The sequence below is a fragment of the Mycteria americana genome, chromosome 5, assembly GCF_035582795.1.
Source record: "Mycteria americana isolate JAX WOST 10 ecotype Jacksonville Zoo and Gardens chromosome 5, USCA_MyAme_1.0, whole genome shotgun sequence".
NCBI lineage: Eukaryota > Metazoa > Chordata > Aves > Ciconiiformes > Ciconiidae > Mycteria > Mycteria americana.
The window spans coordinates 31967134-31982497 of NC_134369.1; the positions used below are offsets into that span (position 1 = coordinate 31967134).

At 52.7% G+C, this 15364-nt stretch overlaps 1 protein-coding gene across 18 annotated transcripts in view; it reads left to right on the forward strand.

Moving 5' to 3' along the window:
* Positions 1 to 4457: 4457 nt before the first annotated feature.
* The window catches only part of MGA (MAX dimerization protein MGA), a 66024-nt gene continuing 55117 nt past the window's right edge, over positions 4458 to 15364 (forward strand). For 16 of the 18 annotated variants that reach the window (XR_012775912.1, XR_012775913.1, XM_075502763.1 and 13 more), the window contains exon 1: positions 4458 to 4759. The gene's annotated coding sequence lies outside the window, so the exon portion shown is untranslated. Of the gene's footprint in view, positions 4760 to 14222; positions 14317 to 14825; positions 15156 to 15364 lie in introns of those variants that run through there. The other 2 variants (XM_075502754.1, XM_075502755.1) reach the window with 2 other exon arrangements.

Sequence of the window (15364 nt, forward strand, 5' to 3'; positions counted from 1 at the left end):
GGGGCAGCACAAGGCCAGGCGCCGGGGGACGGTGGCTTTCGGCCATTCGGGCAGGGAAGGTTTTGTTAGGCTGCGGTCCCTTCAAAAGGGAAAGGGAAGGAAAAAGGCCGGGCTCGGCAAGGCTTATCGCCGCAGAAGAGCCAAACCTCCGGTGAACAGAGCAGCTGGGAGAGAGGGTGAGGCCGGGGGAGCAGCCTCAGGGTTGCTTGCTGCTCCCTCAGGGAGCGGTGATCTTGAGCCGGATCCCAAAGGCAGCTTGTGCCCGTTGGGAGCTGGCCCACAGCAAGAAAGCCAAGTCCAAGCGTCTCACCACAGATGCATTCCCAGGAGGTTTCTGCCTTAAATAAACACTGTGCCAGGAGCAAACTGCACGGAGGCGCGCCGCAGCCAGCAGCTCGCCTCGTTGGGTGCTGCGGCCCGTCTCCTCTCTGTGGAAAGACGGGGGGTGAGGGGCTGAAGTGCGGTCCTGTTTCTGCCCTGCCTTCTTTGGGCTGGGTAGGGCAACAGTTTGCACAAGCCAGTGAGGGGGAAATTCGGAGGTCGCGACTGTCCCTGGTCCCTGTGGAGGAAAGCTGGGACGGGAAGATCCCTGTGGAGAAGAGGCCTTGGCCGTCTCGCAGCCTTCTGTAAAAGAGAAAGCGGGAGCCCAGACTCAGCGGCGCAGGCTCTCACGTGTGTCCAGAGACGGAGAGGTGACTTCACCACCACCGACCGGGACACATAAGAAGGAAGGCTGCTAGGGGAAGCAGCCTGGAGACCTCAGGTGAGCTCTGGGTGGGCTTTATTACATCTGTGAAACAAAAAACAATAAAGCTAGTGACAGGCCTTCCACTTCGCCTGCTGTTTTCCCTTGCAGAACTATTTGAGAAAATCTGCACAGGCCTTCCTCCTAACCTTACCTCTCCGGTCCCAGCGGCTGATCCCTGGCCTCAGGCTTTGGAAAGAAGAGCCTTTCTTGCTGTGCAATTACACTGCTACCTTTGCAGCTCTGGTGACAGGTATAAAGGGAAGGTTCAGGCTTAAATCGTGAGGATGATGCACCACAGCAGCAGCTCCGAGTGTAACCACGACAACTGATCTTTTTTAAAACTTTGCCCAATAAAAACAACATCAGGGAACTCTTAGAAAGCAACCACCATCAATGAACCCTTTCCATATATTCAGATAAAGTCCTTATTTGGGATGCAAAATCGACACTAGAAAGCTAGTAAATGCCAGCTTCGCAATTATCTCAGCAATCTTTATCTGGCTCCCATGTGCGTAATGCCGATTTCATGAAATATTCACACATTATTTTCTTCATATGATCCTGACTCATTCAGTGCCCAGGAAGTTGCATCCTTAGTTCTGACATTTTGCAGACTTTGAATGATTGATTAAAGCCTTTAAATAACATACTTCAAACATAAGGAGGGTGGTGGTTGTTGTTAAATGTAATTACTGTTGTTTAAATGTAATTATTTATGATTAATTATGATACATTATGACTAATTATAAATGGATATTATTAATGGAAGAACAAAATTTGTTTATCGGGGTTTAAATTCTGCAGTTATCAGGAATAAACACACCAGGTAACGAGTTTGGCAATAAAATGCCAGCCTTAGGCATAGACCAGATTTAGCGCTGCCCTTTCTCTTTGTATCACACTTCCTTCCTCCCACGAGCTCAGCCCACTCAAAACCTGTGTAATTTCTTCCTATAAAAGGATGTGCCTGTTTCTGCTCAGTTTTCTAAAGCATATGCCTTTATTTCCTAAATATGTTCCTCCGTGGGAACTCTCCTAATGGATTTACAGGCCCGTTTTGTCGCTTTTACTGGGATAGGTGGGAATGGAAGAGCTGAAAAAGTTGGGGTTTGATGTAGAGTGAAGAGGAGGAGGCCTGTGGTGAACGATCTGCAAACAGGAGTGCAGAGAGAGGTGGGATAGTGAGTGGGAGCCTCTGGGTGAGCTGGTGATGTGGAAGAGCAGCGTGGTCCCTGGGCAAACATGCCCCTGGAAGAACAGGTACTGCTCTTCCCCCAGTTTTCCCTTTTAAAGGTTTTATTCAGAAAGGAAAGGAGTGGGAGAGGAGGAATAGTCTTTTTCTTGCTTATTTAAGCTCCCTGAATCTCTAATGAACTCTAGCTTCCCAGTACTCAGCTTTCAAAAAAACCCCTGATTAGCCAACAAACAGAAGATTGTTCGTAGGTGAAAAAAAGCAGAGGGAATGAGCAGCAAATAATTTTTCTGCAAAACCTCACCACGTAATTTGGGCATCTCTGCTTCAAATTACATGCACATTTTCAAAATTAAGATTTCCAAATCTGACTTGCATAGCAACTTCTTCAGCAGAGCAGTCCCGAGATCTGCCTCTCTCAGATAAAGGATGGATTTTGCACTTAGAGACCAAAACAATGCTTACTTTTTTTTTAGCCTTATCACACTGTTGGCTCATTTCTCTGATATTCACAAACACCATCAGGTTTCCTTCAAAACTGCTCCAGTCAAAATGCCTTTTTCCCCTGAGAAATAAATATCAATGACCTACTTCCCCTGCATGTGTTATCTTTCATTTGTCCGGAGCCCCAGCATCTTTGATTGCCTGTGCATGACTTCTGTATTCTTTCCTGGGTTTGCAACATTATTACATTTAACGTCAAATGGTAAATTTCATTTGCGTGACATTTCCTCTGCTTGGCCTGTTACCTAAAACGCATCTGGGAATTGGGCACTGCATCCTTTATAGTAGCAGGAATTTCAAAGAAGCGGTTGAAACTTGGCCATCCCTCGATCTGCTCATGAACTCCAAAAAGACAGGGCCTAAACCCGTCAGTGGGTACTCTGCTGACACCCGAACGCTTCCTAACTTGGGCTGCAAGATTGCGAAAGCCCACCAAAGGTTTAGCTTCTGCGCCAGTTAATATGTTTGTAACCTTTGTATATGGATTCCTCAAAAATATTTATCCAATAGGTGAGAGAACATATTTTTGAGCTTCTCCGTGATCTGGGAACCAACCACTCCGTTCCACTGGAATTCAGTATCTATTTGAAAGGAAGATAAATTTAATAAAAGTATAAATCTACGCCTAATTAGACACCTCCCTTTTTACATCCCTCATGGACTCCTAAGCCGTGTTGTCACAAATTCTCAGTAACGTTACCATGCCTGGGCAATGCTGATTGCTGCCCTGCCCGAGTACCTTTCGAGGCCGAGACCTCCATCACGGAAGTTTCAGCCCAGGGCTACATTACGGCGCTGTTTACCATCACCTTTTGTTTACATTTTAAATTAGTTTCCATCACACGTGGTCTGCCTATACCCAAGTCAACCAGAAATTATTTTTCAAGACTGTGCAAGATGCCTCGCCTTTTTCACTGACACGGTTACCATACTCTGTTGGTTACAATTGCCACCGAGCTCATCCAGCCTCACCTACCCGCCTGCACCCACGCTGCCGTGGGTGGGGGGGTTTTGTTTACGAATTTTTTTTCCTTCAGCGTTGGTTCCATTATTTTACTCCGGACCGAATATAGACTTTCTGGATGGTAATCTCCAGAATCACCTTTTGTCTAAGCCACGCAGGGCTGTTGTGTTTGGATGTATTATTGCATGCGTCCCCGTGCTGAAGGACCGTACGGCCTTTATTTGTTAAACTCTTTCAGCTCATAAATGACCGCAGGTAGCTTCCCGCTAACTCAGTAACTGGTACGATTGCAGTTCTGTGCATGCTCAACAAACACGCTTGCCCCCGGGAGTCCTGCTGCGCACGGAGCTTTTGTGCAAGCAACGCTGAAAAGGTACGGAAACGTTTATGAGCCACGTTTAACGGCGTTGCACCGCGGGCGTTTGACAGCAGCCCGAGTTACCACCCGAGCATCGCACCCCGGTGCAGACGAACCCCTTTTTCCGTGATTTGCAGACGCCGCTGGGCGGAAGGAAGGACAGAGGAGGCCGCGGAGGTACCGGCTGCTGCACCCGGGCACCCCTCGGCTGCGGCGGCGGCACCGCAGGCGCGCAGGGCCGCACCGGCGGCTGGCCTGAGGGCGCCCCGGGAAGGCGCCGCGGGCGCTAGAAGGGGGTGCGCCCGGCGCCGCCCGCCCGCCGGGAGGGAGGCCCCGGGAAGCCGGCGCCAGGCCGGGCGGGCAGCGGCCCCCTGCGCCGTGGCGGGGCCGCCGGCGGCGCCGCAGCCGCGGCAGGAGAGCGCCCACGGGAGGCGCCGGCGGGGACCGCGCCGCCGCCGCCCCGCAGCAGCGGAGCGGAGCGGGGCGGGGCCGGCCCGGTCGCCGGTCGCCCCTCGCCGCCGGCCCGGGGAGGGCGGCCGCCCGCCCGCCAACGGCGAACGCGCGCCCGTGCGGCCCACGCGCGAGCGGCGTGTTTCCCTCGCGCAAGGGCGGGGGAGGGGCAGGAAGGGCGTGGCCCGGCGGAGGGGAGCGGAACTGCGTCGGCGGGCGGCCCCGGCCAATCGGCAGCGCGCCGCTGGCGGGCGTCGCGAGGCAGCTCTACCGCGGCCGCCGCCGGCTGCCCCCCCCGCGCGCCGCCCGCCTCCCGGACGGCCGCTCCGGTGCCCGCCTTGCGGGGGCGGCCCCGCCGCGGGGAGAAGCCAGAGGAAGGGGGCAGGAAAAACGGGAGCGGCCCACGTGATGGGCTGCTGCAGCCAATGAAGACGGCAGGAGGTTGCGCGTGGCAGGCGAAGGCCGCGGGAGCCGCGAGCAGGGCGCGTGGGCCGGGGCGTTGCTCGGCGCCCCGCGCCGCGTGGAGCCGGCGGCGGGAGGCAGGTAGGAGCCGGCCGCCCCCGGGGCGCTGCCCGCCGTCCCCCTCCCCCCCCTCCCCCGGTTTTGAAGTTTTAGTCGAGGAGGTGGCGTGAGGTGTGCGCGTCACGTGAACGCGGCGGCCCAATCACACGTGCGCGCTCCCTCCCCTTCGGCAGGGAGGGCCGCGTTTGAGGCGAGGGGGCTGCGGGCCCGCTGGCCGGCCGTGGCGGGGAGCGGTGGGCGGGCTGCCCTCGCTCCTCGCCCGCCCCCGTGCCGCCTCGTCCGGGGTCGCGGACGGACGGGGTGCTGGGGGGGGGGGGGGGGGGGGGCTGGGCAGTGGCCGGCGGTCACCTGACGCGGGGGGGGGGAGGGGGGGTGGTTAAAGGGACCGAGCAGCCCCGCGCCTCCGCATCCGGGCTCTCCGGCCGGGAAGGGTCGGGTGAGGCCCGGCCCCGAGCAGCTGCCGCCTCCCAGAGCCATCGCGCTCCCGGGGACCGTCCCTCGGCGGGGGCGTGGCCGGCGCCACCCGTGAGACGGGGCTGGACTGCCCGCGCCTCGCCCCGCCCCGCCCCGGCGAGAGAGCTTTTCCCGGGGACCTGCCCCGCTGCCGGGGGACGTGCCCGCCCCTCTGCCCACTCGGTGCCACAGACGAGTGGCGTGGGGGGTGGAGCGGGTTGAGGGGGCGGCTGCGGGCGCCCTCAGCCGGGCGCGCCGGAGGCGGAGCGTAACGGCTCGGCGGAGCGGCCCGAGGGCGGCCGCTGGCCCGCGGCGGCGCGCGTGCGCCTCGGCACGTCGCGTGAGGCGGCCGTTGGTGGCGTGCGGGGGCGGCGCCCCCCCTCGCCCCCGCCGCCGTGCCCTGCCAGCGCTCGTTTACCGGGGGCTCGGCTGCCTGGCGCAGCACGCCCGCCGTTGTTCTGGTATCTTCCAGCTTTCCCCCGGCTGAGGCCGAGCGCCGCCGAGCCGAGGACGCGCCAGCGTGGCGCAGGAGACGGCTTCGTGTGGCGGGATTGCGCGGTCAGCCGGCCGGGGTTGTCATGGCCGGTCCCGCCGAGGAGAGCCGAAAAAATAAACAGCGGTGCTTTCCTGGAAGGGCGATGCAGTGCCGGCGTTGGGTTCCGTGGTTGTTGGTGGCCTTAGGTACCGTGCTAGTTGATAAGCAGTTTAAAAGGGGGCTAAAAAATGGTAAGGTGAGCTCAGTCTGTAGTTGGTAGGCGTGAGGGTTAGCAGTTATTTCATCAGCCTGGTTAGATGAGTGGTTTCCAATAATGTGGTTTGAGTTTCTTGCCTAGCTTAAGATGTCAAAGCTTACACAGTCAGGCTGTCTTACTCCTAACACATAGTGTCCGAACTCATGGGCCCTCTTTAATCGCACTTGATGGAGTGGGCTAAAGCCCTGAAGATTTGAAGTTGCTACAGACTTTGAAAACCGAAGGTTGTGTAAAGAAGAGGGCAGGCTGATGAATTGGTCTTGCCACTTTAAGGTGTTTTGCCCGGCGCAGCCACTGGCTCTGCGGCTGCAGCACCCTTTCAGTGCCCTCAGGCACAGTTCCTTGTGAGTCTGTATTGAGAACCGGAATGGGGAATTGATTCTGCTTGAAAAATGTTGCTGTGGGTGAGCATTTGTCTGTGTGTGCGTGTGTGTGTATGTGGGGAAAAAGGCATAGTTCTCAGGTCTGGCAGAGATGGGCAGCATTCATTCACTTACGTATTCCATCTGGTAGCAGCTGACTATTAACCTCACCTACTGCTTGCTCAGTGTTGGTGCAGATGCTGTTGTGCCTGCCATGGGAGGGAAACGTGCAACTGGAGGAAACCAATGTTAGTCTCACTTGTGAATAAACTTGTTTGGTCACCTACCAGGAAAAAAAAAATTAAAATTCTTTCTGTTTGAGCTTATGCCACTTCTTCATTTACACTCAAATCAGCTAGATCACTTCTAAAGTATGTGGTTGTGTCTATTGGCTTTTTAAAACCTAATTTCCTAAGGAATGGGAAGTCCCAAAACATTCCTTTTACAAACACAATGAAATAGATCTCTGCCTAGAGGAGTAAGAAAGAGCTCTCATCTAAGAAGAGGCTGTTGTCTGTTTGCTGTTTCATAAACAACAGAGGATCTACTAAAAAAATTCAGCCATGGTATGCACATAGGAAACGGTGCCATTAGTTGTGACACCAGCAAGGCTTACTTGATGTCTTGTTCTTCCATAATTAAGGATGTGGTGTGTGTTTTGAGTTTTTTTTGGTGTGTGTTGTGGGTTTTTTCTTTTTTTTTTTTTTTTTTTAATACTGGGTGACTTTAGAACGAAGAATAGAATGATGGTGGCGGAGCTGCTCTTCTTTCTCCACAGGAAGATGGAATGTGCTTTCAGTGTTGGATTCTGGATGGTTTTAGTACCTATGATAAATCCTTGATGTATCTTTTTCTGAACTGGATAAGGAAGAATGCAGGAAGAATGATATGGGTGAGAAAAATGGTGAAGGCTTGTCATGAGAAGAAAGCAGCCTGAAGAAAGTGTGTGGGTTTTGTTTTTTTTTTTTTAAATCAAGCCCAAAACTGAAAGGCAGTAAGGGATGTGAACAGCGTAAAAGACAGAAAATGAATGTGGGAGCCAGATAAAACATATCTACAATAAAAATGTTTGCATTCATTGCTGCAGTCGCTATCTTCAGGAAAAGCCAATTTGGAGAATGACGAGATCGTGGCCTAATTACTGTTAAACAAATACTTGTGATGATGGAATTATGCTGTTTTGCTAACTCTTGCAGTACAGGGCTTTCTGCTAATATGGTGCGGTCTGTCTGACCACAGGGCAAGTCAATAAGTCAATAATGGATATAAACCTGTAACCCATCACCAACAGTCTGGTACTTTAATTGGTGTTACTCTCCTTTTTACCATAACTTAAAAAGGGGAATAGAGGTTCTTTGGTAGTTTTAACTTGATGAACCATTGGTGACTCTGTAGCAGCGAGTATTTCTATAAGACAGCACCTGAATGAGTAGGATAGTCCTGAGCTCAGGTGAGGGCTTTTTTACTTGTGTGACTTGTTTTGTTGAATTTTCTTATTTTTTGCTCTCATCTTTTTCTATGATGTGGATGAGATCCCCAGCTGAAGAGTCATGGCCATCATGAGGAACACTTATCACGTACATAAAGGGACTGAAATTCATCAAAATGGTGTTAATTCCTGCTGATTATGACTTGTTTCTGCCAGTGTTGCGTGGCAAAAAGCATGAAACATTGCTTTATTATTTTATTTTGTAAGTTTCAGTAGTTTAAATAATAGTATATTGAAAATACTGCACCAATCATTGAATGTATGAGTAGTGGGCCTATCAAAAACTTTGATAAAATATGGAAAGTAATGTAAAATACGTAATTCTAAATGTTGAAATCATAATAAATTGTATACAGATAAAAAAGAGCAATTATTTGTAGTGAACACTGGCTTTTCTCCCTGCCCTCTTACTGGTGGTTCATACTTTATATAAATGGGTTGTCTGTTTCCATTTTGCAATCTTCAGTGTTTGGGAAGATTTCTGTATTTCCCAAAAGTTCAGGTAACTCTTGGGAGATGGAGAATACTGTGCACTGTACATTGCAGCATTAATGCTGTTAAAGCACCAACTTTATGGGGGACTGAAAGTTTGGGCTCTTGTGGCAAAGTACTAGTATTGGAGAGGTGAAGCAGGTATTTCCCTCCTCCTCCCCCCCCCCAAGTGTTTGCCCTGTTCTTCCAATAGAAGCTGCTGCTTTTGCAGGGGTGTAGCTGACAGTTGATGAAGCACTTCCTGAACTACCACCACCTATTCATCCTGCAATAGTCAGGGCTCTGAGTGTTAAGTGAATCTGTTTTTAGTATAAAGTAATTAAGTGAATTTGGTTTTAGTATAAAGTAATGCTCTGGGCTGAAATCTGATGGCGCACAAGCTGTGTCATACTTGCTGTGGGGATAGTGCATTCTGTGTGCGGCTGGAGCATGTGTTCTAGCATGTTTGCATCAGCAAGAAAACCTAAATCTGGAAAAGCCTATTTCTTGCTCTTTTTTTTTTTCCCTGCAACAGTCCATTTCTTGCAATAATTTTTTTTTAATCTCACAATTTTTAGCTAGGTTCTGCCACCACTTACACCTTTAATCTTCTTGACTCTAGATTACACTTCCTCACTATAGCTAAAGGAAGAACTTAAGCTACTTCTCAATCATAAATAAAATGATTTAAACTTTTTTTTTAAAGTAGATTTGGGCTGGGATTCTGTTGCCTAAGGACAGGGGTCCAGAGCTGTCATAGATGCTGCAAGTTATTAGAGACATCTCTGTAGAGCAAACATTCAATTCAGGGAGGCCAGTACTCTTCTGGAGAAGCAGCTGGAGGCCAGTCAGGCCAGTTAGGGTATAGAAAATGGGACTAGATACCTTTCTATAGGCAGTTTAATCCAACCAGGAGTTGCAGAATTAACAGACTTTCTTGCGCAGTGCTACTGTGTTAATCATTCTCCAAAGTGGCAAAACATTGGCTAAAGAAAGTATATTTTTGTATTTTAACCCTTCTAGTGTGCACATTGCACAACACTTCTGAGTATAACATCACTAGATTTTCAGGTCTTTGAAATTTTTTTTTTTTTTAATGGCCAAAACTTGGTACTTTGTATGATTGTCAGGGCTTCCTGGTCATAGTTAGTAATAAACTTGTAGCCTAGGCTCTGCTGACTGACTGCCGCTGTGGGTGTATTACATTGGCACAGTTGGTTTTGATAGCTGTTGTTTTCAGCTAGTGAGTCTAGTTTCAGCTAGTGCTTGTTTTTAGCTAGTGAATTTGAGAGATGAAAGCTTCCTTTACGCTCCAGCAATGCTCCAGTAGTAGTGCCTTTCAAAATATACTGTATGACAGAAATGTCCTGACATGTAACTTCTTGTGCAGTAGAGATCTTTGTATTTGAACTGAAAGGGGGATTGCTAACAAAAAATGTAATTGGTGCCTCCTTTATGTTTTCCACAGGTTGGCAACTGTTATGTTCTGTTTAACTATGTCTGCAACATACGGTGCTCTCCCACATACAGATCTTTAGCAAAGCCTGGGCCTTGTGGCCTTCCAGCTCATGATCTGTTACTGAATCTTTACTGTGTCTTTTTTTTGGAGACGGGTTAGAATTAAGAGTGGCTGAAGAACACGTTTTTTTTGCTACAGCTCCAAGTAGCAATCTCTGTGGACTGCTGGGTGGTGAAAGTTACAGGCTCTGTGTTACTTGTAGCGTGTAGGCTTGAACTGGCGCTTTATGCTCGTAGGCATTACTGAAAGAAGGAATGTGATTTACTGGATACTGAAATACAGTTTGTAAAGACTGTAGTTCATATTCCAAGGTGCTGCAAAGCAGGGAGTGTGTCTGAAAGAAGCATTTTGGGGAAGAGGGTACTTCTTGGTACTGAACTTCAGCATTTCAAATACAACCATCACATTACTGGTTAGTATAAGGTAACTCCATCTGATTGTGGAGGGCAGTATTCAGTTGGTACAAACCAGTTCATTTCTATGCTGCCAATCGGTTTAGCACAAACAAAGCCTTAAAACTGGTGTTTGTACTCATCTAAATGGGATGTAGTTCTTTTTTGCGGTACTCTTGTTTCTTGTCAGCTATAAGCTGCAGAACTGGGTTACTTAAGCTGGTGGGAAGCTGTGGTACTGCTGTGACTTCTACTGGTGAATCTGTTCTCTTGATAAACTAGAGGTTCTGCTTTTGCTGCAGGCAAAGATTTCTACCTGTGTTGGGTAAAATGGTAGCAAAATCCCTGGCAATGTCAACAGTCTCTGGTGTTGCTTCTCTTACTGTCACTGGAACACGTGGCTTGTGGGCCATGAACATGGCACTGTCTGCTATTCAGTTCTGTGTGGCCGCTCTTAGTTGTACAAATGGCCCTCGTGCTGAAGAAAAAAAGACTTACTTCTGTATTGTCACTGTTCAGAAACATATTGCTTAATACAAAATAGTGTCAATGTATCCTGTGACCCTAAAACTTGATGACCACTATACCTAATATGTGATTGCTGTAGGTATAAAATGACTATTTCTGATCAGTCTTGGACAGTGTGGCTTAGTTTTGTAATTGGCGTAATTATTTCTGATTGAATTTGTTAAGGGAAAAATACTGGATCCAACAGCCTGAGGCTGCTGCAGCTCCGTGCCCCCAGGTATAACCAGTAGTAAGGCTGAAAATATATTCCTCATAGGCACAAGCACATAGAGCACACGTAGACATGACACATACATGTATACATGTCTGGCCACACAGATCAGGCAGACACACAGATACGCACAGGAACACAGAGAGCAGCGACAGCCTTACCCTGCTTCCCTCCCTGTCTGAGCAGGATGGAGGTCTGCTAGTGAGAGTGTGTGTGTGTGTATATTTTTATATATACACACATATATACATGTTTATATATGTACAACGTAGATTCCCTCCAGCAGCTGGGCTTAGACACTCAGTCTAAGTCTCCCAGTCTCAAGTCTCTCCAGTTGCTGGCTTCTGGACACGTAAGCCCCTGAGGCCACAGCCCTGCTCCAGGTGCTGGTACATGCTGTCTCTTTCGGCTGGCTGGGACTACCCTGGTTCCCTGATGTCCAACACTCCTCCACCCCACATGACCTTGCCCTTTAGAGAGACAGAGATGTGCATACATACAGAGCTGGTGGCACTCCCCCGGTCCCCCAGGTCCTTTGTCGAGCTGCACAGCCTCTTCCAGTTTATAGCTAAACTGGAATGCTTTCTTGATTCCTTTCTTCCCTTTACTTCCCATTTGCTATATGAAATGTGAAAGTGCTTGGCTGTTAGCCTTGGCTTTTTCTTGTGCGAAGATATTTTAGAAACTTCCAGGAGAGAACCATAATGTGAAGCTGTTTTAGAGAATGGCAGCATGACCCTTAACAAAAATAATACCATCTCTTTGTGGTTTTTCGTATCTCTTTCCTTCTAATTCCTCTGAACCTTTTTTCTCTCGAAATCTGCTGTTGCCGGCACTTGGGGTATTTCCCTTCCACTGTGTCAACTGTATCTAGTATATGGATGTCGTGGTTTAACCCCAGCTGGCAACTAAGCCCCACACAGCCGCTCGCTTACCCTGCCCCGGTGGGATTGGGGAGAGAATCAGAAGAGTAAAAGTGAGAAAACTTGTGGGTTGAGATAAAGACAGTTTAATAGGGAAAGCAAAAGCTGCGCACGCAAGCAAAGCAAAACAAGGAATTCATGCACTTCTTCCCATGGGCAGGCAGGTGTTCAGCCATCTCCAGGAAAGCAGGGCTCCATCACACGTAACAGTTACTTGGGAAGACAAACGCCGTCACTCCAAACGTCCCCCCCTTCCTTCTTCTTCCCCAGCTTTATATGCTGAGCATGACGTCATGTGGTATGGGATATCCCTTTGGTCAGTTGGGGCCAGCTGTCCCGGCTGTGTCCCCTCCCAGCTTCTTGTGCACCCCCAGCCTCCTTGCTGGTGGGGTGGGGTGAGAGGCAGAAGAGGCCTTGACTCTGTGTAAGCGCTGCTCAGCAGTAATGAAAACATCCCTGTGTTACCAACGCTGTTTCCAGCACAAATCCAAAACATCGCCCCATACTAGCTATTATGAAGAAAATTAACCTACCCCAGCCAAAACCAGCACAATGGGGCTAAAGCTTCCCTTTTGCCTCTGTCCATACCTCTCCTTTATGAACTGCCAGAAGTATCAAAATCATAATCTTGCATTCTTTCATATTTGCAGAATTCTGTATTTAAGCTGTTTCCCTGTACAGTGAATGTGTTTAATCCTAATTTTTTTCAGCCCGAGTTCATTCTTCTAGTTAAAAGGGGAAAAATACTCCATGGTCTTCTCCTACAGACCTGCCTATGTTACTGTTTGGATGCACGTTTTTCAAGTGTCTTAAAAATGTGTTTTCTTTAGTTACGAGCTTGTAAGATGATCTCCCACAGCATAAACTTCTGTTGCCAAGAAACCTTCAAAGGGGTGCTGGCCTTTGTAACGTTGCTCTTCTTTTGCCCATTTTCTCCATCCTAACAGCAAAGGCATGACTGTGTGTGTTAAACTGAGGAGCAGCCCTAGTGAAGTTAGTCTGTAGAAGGCAGCAGTCAGTACAGAATTCTGCTCTACTAGTGACTCCGGACCTTGGTGTCAGCCTACTAACTGTGATGCCTTCCTTCACTTTCTGGCGCCACTGTGTAAATAGCTGTCCTTTCGTAATGGATGCAGTGTTGTAAAGGAAAAAAAATCCTTAACAGAAAAAGGAGGGGTGGGGGGCTTCATGGACGTGTTTGCCTGCAGCCATGCTGCAACTTGGTGTGAACTCCCTTAACGTTCAGAACTCTGTTTTGGTGGGCTTATTCTCAGAAGTGCCTGGCTTACAAAATGTAATTTCCTTGATGTATGTGAAGGACTGCTGCTCTAGGGGTGATGTGGCAGACTGCTCGGTTAGGTGCTGAGGGCGGGAAGACTCTGTTAAGGTTATGCCTGGACTGCGCTAAGCCAGGTTTGTTCCGTTAACTAGTTTGCCTAACATCACACGGGACGCCAGGCCTTGGGTACTTGGTTAACCTGGGGCAGGGTTTGACACGTTTGTACTAGCTGTCTGAAAGCCACGGGGCACTTCTGCAGCTTTGGTGTGTTGCACAGTCAAATTCTGACTTGAGCTTTGGCAGATCAGGGGAAGCTTGTGCACAGGGAGGGAGACTAACGCTGATCCCGGCTTTAGCGTTACCTCCTCGACTGCCGTTGTCCCCAGGGAGGCGGGAGGTGCGGGTACCCACGTTCGTGCCTCGGTGCCCGCGGCGCGCGTTGCCTTTGCAGAGGAGAAGGGTGGCGCTTTCCCCAGAGAGCGGCGAGGCAGGAGGCAGCCTCTGCCCTGGGGATGGCGGTGCGGTGCCGCTCCCTGCGGCCTGCCCGCACGGGAGGCTGCCTTAACGCCCCTGGTGCGCCGTGCCGCGCAGGCCGCGGAGGAGCCCGGCGAGTGGCAGGGCTCTGCCGGGGCCGGCCCGGGGCGCGGCGCGGCGCTCGCTGACTCTGCCCAGCCCGGGCGGCCGCCGGGCGCGCATCCCGCCGGCGCCGCCCCCCGGCCGTCGTGTGCCAGCGCGGGAGGCGTCCCCGCCGCCGGCGGGCCCCGGGCCAGACCCGTGACCTGAGGCGGGGCCGGGCCTCCCCGCTGGGGGGAGCGGTGCGGCCGGGCGCCTCGCCCGCGCTCGTCGGGCGGCAGCGGCGGGGGGCGGGGCCGCGCCGGCGGCGCTGCCGCTCGGAGCCCCCCGGGGCTTCGAAGGCGGCGGCGGCTGCCGGCGCCGCCGCGGTGCGCGCCCGTTCGAGAAGCTTCCCCGCGCGCGGCGCGGCGCGGGGCCGGGCCGGGCCGGGCCGGGCGCCGGGCCCTGCGCTCGGCGCGGGCACGTGACGGGCAGGCGGGAGGGAGGGGGGCGCGAGCTGGCGGCGCGCCTGCGCGCGCTGTGACGCGGTGACGTCACCGCGGTGCGCACGCACGTTGTCCCCAGCTGGCGGACACACGGTCCGCGTGAGGAGAAAGGAAGTGGGAGGCCCCTCGCCTCGCCGCACGGTAACTACCGGGGAGCGGCGGCGCGCTGGGGGCGCCAGCTCCCGCCGCCGGCCGCGCCGCGCGCAAACCCCGCGCGCCTCCCCCGCGCCTCCCGCCTGCCGCCCCAGCTGCGAAAATTAACACCAGGCGTAGCCACGAGGCGACGGGGCCCGGGCCCGCGGGCCGCTCCCCGGCGGCGACGCGAGGCGCCGCTTCGGGGCTGCCCCGCCGCGCGCGTCGCGGGGGCGGGGCCGCCTCGGGAGCGCCCGCCGCGCCGCGCTTCTGTCGCCGGGCAGGGCCGGGCCGGGCCGGGCCCCGGCGCGGAGCGGCACGGCGCGGCTTCCCCACGTGCGGCGGTTCCGGCCCCCGCCGCTCCCGGAAAGGCCGGGGAGGCTCCCGGCGGCAGCGGCTGCCTGCCCCCATCCCGAGGCTTCCGGCTGGGGGCCGTCCGGTGCGGGGGGGGGAGGAAGGGGGAGGCATTAAAAGCGACAAGTGCGCCGCTCGGCCCGTGGCCGTGACGGCACCTGCCCCGGGCGGGGCGTTCGCCTCTCGCCGCATGGGGGGCAGCCTGCCGGGCCGGGGCCGCCCCTCCGGGTGCGCGGGCGGGCGGGCGGCACCGCTGCCGCGGTGTTGAACGGCAGCGCCGCGCGTTCAGCGCTCGCTGCCATTGGACCCGGCGCCAGGCTCCCGTCGGCAACGCGGCGGCGGTTGGCGGGCTGTGCCGCAGGTCTCGCGCTCCGCAGCTCCCCTCCGCTGCGTGATGGCTGTTCTCACGCGGGCAGCGAGATGTCGTCATCGGCTCGCTGTGCCTAACGGTGCTTGTCCTTCGGCACGAGAAACCCGTGCAGAACTCCTTGCTTGTGAGCATCGTGTACATGAATAGCGGTCTTATTTGCAGGCTGGGGTGGTTTGGGTTGTTTTTTTTCGGAACGGATTTTTTCCCGTCTGATTATCTTCCTGCTTTTAGCACATCTCAGTGCAACTTTGAGTATTTTTGGTCACTGCTGTCTAGTTAGATGTTGCTTCTCAAGTAAAAGCTCTGTATATGGGTAGAGAGGTGAAGTATCTG